Source organism: Pezoporus flaviventris, unplaced genomic scaffold (genome assembly GCF_033815535.1).
Source record: "Pezoporus flaviventris isolate CSIRO_AGI_PZ_B2104156 unplaced genomic scaffold, CSIRO_AGI_Pfla_v1 ptg000129l, whole genome shotgun sequence".
In the NCBI taxonomy this organism is placed as follows: Eukaryota; Metazoa; Chordata; class Aves; order Psittaciformes; family Psittacidae; genus Pezoporus; species Pezoporus flaviventris.
This window is the reverse complement of record NW_026892677.1, coordinates 1,367,301-1,372,500: the sequence shown is the minus strand read 5'-3', so window position 1 is coordinate 1,372,500 and position 5,200 is coordinate 1,367,301. Positions and strand designations below refer to the sequence as shown.

General features: G+C 43.8%; 1 long non-coding RNA gene across 1 annotated transcript in view; it reads left to right on the top strand.

Annotated features, from left to right (window-relative positions):
* LOC133282560 (uncharacterized) overlaps positions 1-4,847 on the top strand; it is an 8,021-nt gene extending 3,174 nt beyond the window's left edge. The window contains exons 2-4 of the long non-coding RNA XR_009747658.1: positions 1,161-1,240; positions 2,634-2,738; positions 4,777-4,847. This is a non-coding gene — a long non-coding RNA (uncharacterized LOC133282560). The remainder of the gene's footprint in view (positions 1-1,160; positions 1,241-2,633; positions 2,739-4,776) is intronic.
* Positions 4,848-5,200: the final 353 nt, after the last annotated feature.

Here is a 5,200-nt window from a genome sequence, read left to right as displayed (position 1 = left end):
ACAAATGATGTCATTTGGGATCATTGCACACAGCTACTTTTCCTGGTTTTCTCTGTAGTGGAGTAGATGGTATCATTTTCTGCTGTTCATCTTTCAGCATTTCATCTCATTACTTAAATTTTTAGACACTGATTTCATCCTCAGGAAGTGTCATATTGAGCAAAAGTATTTTGATAGTATTTCCTCCATTTGGCTCTATTTTCTGTTGCTAAAACAGTCTTAAAATTCCTTTTCCTGAGCCTGTGGTCTCATATAAATGCATCTGAATTCTACAGCTTCCATGACAGAACGTGACAACCCTTGGTCAGCACCGTCAAACTGCCTGCTTGATGCTCTACACAACGTTGGTTTGGAATGCCTTCATTGGGATGTCAAGTCAAAAGCTGATGTGAAACGGGATGGAAGGATTTTCCTGTAAATCCACCATTTCCAATTCAGCCCAACAGTGATGACAATGTAGTTGCCATTTATTTACCCTGAACAGCACAAGAGAAGCCAAAAATGCAGTCTGGAGGAGTGAGTGTTGCCCCTGAATGACCTCTACTTTAGTTATCCATGAGAAGAAAGTTCTATTTACAGCAGATGCTGCTTAGGCGATCAAGGAATCACAGTTCCCAAAGTAGTTACACCTTAGAAACATTACCTTAGCACAACTGTTTCTTCTCTCACACCTAGACAATAAAACCCTTCTGTGTTGAAGCTGGATCCTCGAAGGCTTCTGAAAGCTGATTCCGCTCCAAACTGCAGAAATAAACCTGAATGTAGAAGTACCCCTGTGACTTTTGCTCCTGGTAGCTTTGAGCTGCCAGTCTTAGGCAGCTGGAAAGGAGAAGAACCCTTTATCACTAAGTGTATGGGTTTGCTTTAGGACCAGATAGATGTTTGTTTGAGGGCTCTGATAGCTCTATACTAAAGCAGGGTGTTCTTTCATTTTATCTTAGTGTTTAGGAAATCACCAGCTCATTTTTTGTTTCCTTTCAGAAATCCTTGCAGAACCCCTCTTGTCCTGACCATTCCAATCTCCCAGTCTTCAAGCAGCAATAACCTTTCCTCTTTCACCCATTTTCAGATGCTTGTTTTTGGCATCACCCAGCAAGGCTGAGCAGGGAGCTTGTGCTTGAGCTTTAACCCTTGTCTCCTCCAATTCCTCACTGTTTCAGGCTCTGCAAGTGTCAATAATTGCCATCCTAAGGAAGCCATAGGCAGCTGAGAAGATCTCCATTTAATCCATTTCTGGAAGGTAAAGAGGTGCTGTTGTCTTCTACCTTACATGAAGAAGAACCCAATTCTTGAGTCAATTTGCTTTGAAAGGCTTGGCCGGGGAAGGTTTCCTGAGGGCATGGGGCACAGCAAGGGGTACTTTAACACCAGTTTTCCTCATCATTTATCACCTGCAGTGTATTCTTACAACAGTATAACAGGAGATGATGTTCTCATTTTCTTCTCTTTCTTTTTCTTCCCAGCTTCCCCCAGAAATTAGGGAATTGTTCACATCTGTCTCCTTGGGATTTCAGTGGATCTCTAAAGTAGTGAATTAGCTATTGACAGAAATCAGAGACAAAAATAACACCTATTTGTAGATCATAGAATCTATTCTCTAAAAACAGACAATAAATCATGTTTAAGTAGTTTTCTATTTCTCAGGTGTAAAAGGCTGTAAGGTTTTAAGATGTTATAGGTTTTAAGATGTCCCTTCTCAGGTCAAAATGACACTGCAGCACTTCCACAAATGTTCTGTGCCTTCTGATGGATGAACATGAGCAGAAAGGAAAATGAGAAGTTAGACAATTTAACACCAGCAGTGTTAATTTTCTACAGTTTTGTCATTTACTTGCAAGAAACTTAATATATTTCTTCTATAGCTTTATGGCTACTTCTCGCTAAGCTCTAGAGACTGTAACATTCTGCTTAGTGAACTGAAATATCTGTCAATATAAAAGCATCTCCTCATAAAGGCATTGGGAACTGTTATGGAACATTGTTATGTACACTAGTATTACCTAAGGAATCATTGGGACTTTGTAGAGCAGACATTTGTTAGAGAGAGTGGAAAACAAAACTTCCAAATTAAAAATACAATTGCTCTTGATTTAATTCAATAAAATATTTCATCCTCTAACAAACTCATATGCATGGGGGAAGAAGTAATCCTGTGATGAGAAACAAAGAAAGAAAACACTTTGTCACTGCCTGGGCTCACCTGCTTGAGCTGTCTCCCTGTCTGTGAGACTGAAGCCTCATCTCCTCTCTGCACGTTATTTCTGCTCCCTTGGATCCGTACTGCTTCCCCCCTCTGCAAAACAGGCTCTGGGTCTTGTAACAGCAAACAAAGTATTCTTTGTGCTCTTTGGAAACCTTCATGTTTTATTGCTTTGCAAAAATAAACCTTCTGTCTTGGTAAAACGATGTGTAGACTGTTGTACCCAGGTCAAAGGAGAAGGAACTGGCTAACACATAGCAAACGTGTCACCTCCCCAGCCCCAACTCTCATCCCAACTTGGATCGGGAGGAGGGTGAGGAAGAGCAAGCCAATGAGAAAACACAAGGAGAGGCCTTGTAATTGTTTTCTAAAGGTCAGTTTCTTGCTAGAGCACTGATGTGAAACACAACCAGCTCCTCTGGGACACCTACAGCACAAGGTCCATCCATTCCTTGCGAGGTGTGACTCTAAACCAGCTTCACCTCCAGGCAAGTCATCAGGCAAAGAGCAGCCAGTGCTGGAGCCCTCTCTGTGCAAGGTAAGCCTCAGGAGCAGCTGTGCCGTTGTCGCCTCCATCACAGCCTCAAAGAGGAGGAAACCTTAGGAGAAACTTACAAATGATATGGATAGAAAACTGAGCCCATTGGGGAAAAGTTTGGTGGGAGTCAGGGGCACAGTGACATTCATTCCGGTAGAAACTGGGTTACTGCCTGTATTTCGATTCAGCTGCCTGTGATAACACAGCACACGCTATTTCCAGCCTCTTTTTATTCCTGTTCATACATTTCCCAGGTTTTTGGGCCATTGGCTTTATTCATGAGCTTAACAACAGCCAGTATTGTGTGCACTGTAAATATTAGAACTGTACTGAGCAGATAGCTGTGGCGTGTGGCTGCTGGTATAATACAAATATGCTTATTACTGTTAGAATTTCAGCAAGGAAAAACCCAGACAATATCATTGTGAGAAATGGGCTTTTTTTCTCCCCATCTTATTTACAGAGCTCACGGTTCACTGGTAAAGACTGTTAGGGCTGAAATTGCAAAAGGAACTCAACCTCAGCTATATTCGAAGACATTCCCCAAATGAAGCAGAGCACACTCGTAGTAACAGCAATAATAAGTTCACTGCAAGGCGTCCTCTGGAAGACTTGACAGCACTACAGAAATTACTTGCAGGCAATGCTGGCGCTCACATCTGATTTAATATCAGCATTCAGTACTTTATGTCATATTTGAGTAAAGGCTTGTAGATACAGGCGAGTGTCTGTCCAGCTGAAGAGCTGCTGGGAGCAAGCAGGGACAGGCCAAGGGGAACGGCTTGAACCTGAGAGGGGAGACTGAGATGAGCTCTTAGGCAGAAGCTCTTCCCTGTGAGGGTGCTGAGGCGCTGGCACAGGGTGCCCAGAGAAGCTGTGGCTGCCCCATCCCTGGCAGTGTTCAAGGCCAGGTTGGACACAGGGGCTTGGAGCAAGCTGCTCTAGTGGAAGGGGTCCCTGCCCATGGCAGGGGTTGGAGCTGGAGGAGCTTCAAGGTCCCTCCAACCCAAACAGTCTGGGATTCTGTGATTCTTAACCTCTGGGCCCTGCATGGGGGAGCACTGCCTGTGCCTGGCTGGGGGTCCTGTGCCTGAGGGGCTTTGGCTCCTGGGAAATACCCAAGCCAGGAGTTTCCACTCCGAGCTGCTGTCTGATGCTGGTCCTGGCTGCAGCCCTGGCCAAGCAATCCCACTGACCGTTGCCTCAGTTCCTCCCCTCTGTTAAACACAAAGAATGGTACCAGCGTGGTCCAGCTGCTCAGCTCAGGGGTGTGTTGAGAGCCAGCTAAAACCTCAGAGAAGTGTTTTGATTGGGAAGCTCTGACAATAAGGTCTGGTCTGTCTGTGGAGTAGCAGCTGTTATAAATGCATGATATTTTTTAAGGTAAGCTTGAACCCCCCAATTTATCTTAATGCACTGGGAATTAATTTCATTTTATTATATATAACGCTGTAGAGGCACTTGCAGCAGTACATTAGCAGACTATTAAAGCACTTTATGTGGACATGACTAAATGCTCAGGTTGGTGACCTGAAGTGCTTTCATTTTTAACATGGCTTAAATCACTGAAATGTGCTTGAAACGAGGACATTTATTAGTCCTTGGCTTTCACAATAAGTTACTTAACAACAGCCATCTAATCAGAAATAGCCAGTAAGAAACTAAAGGCAGCTGACATAGCCTTCACAAACAGGCTATAGGCTACAAAAGCCCAGGCAAATCCTGATGCATCACTTTTCCTGGTGGACTGAGAGTACCTGGAAGGGCTCTTACCTGATGTTCTCCATAGATGGTGATTTAAATTCCTCATCTGCCATGAGCACTGTAAGTGGGATGAAGCCTTTAGCTGTGCTGTTTGCAAAAAGCAATTGCTACAGGCACCCGGAGCAGAAGCTGCTCTGCCCTGTGAACAGGATCTGGGCAGGAGGAATATGCAGGAGTGGGAGATGGAGCATTTTGTGCTGGTGATGGGCTTTGGAGATACCTGACATATAAGAGCAAAGCTGGGTTCCTGACTTACCATATTTACTCTTTCAAGGTTCTCCAGGAGCCCCGATAAATCCTTGTGCTGAGGAGTGACTCTAATATGTAGAGGACATGGAAGAGGAGGTAAGCAAGGCCAGTGGTTACTAGTATTTTTACCAGGATCACCCCAATTACATACAGTTTAGGCCATGTCTATTTCCTTGATATGAGTGGCCTGCAGAAAATAGAAAATAGATGGGAAAATGCCAGGAAATAAAGAGCTGTTACGTATATAAAGCCATTTGAATCACTGATGCACAGGAGGCAGCAGCCCTTTAAAAACCTGGTGGTTTTTATTTTTTTCAGACAATGCTATCAGATGCTCTCCTCATCATTTAAGATAAAGGTGAGAATATAATTCAGTGTGCAAGAAACTAAGCACCCCAGTCCCATTTGTTCGCATGCACCCATGTGAAACATGGACAGAAGGAGTACAT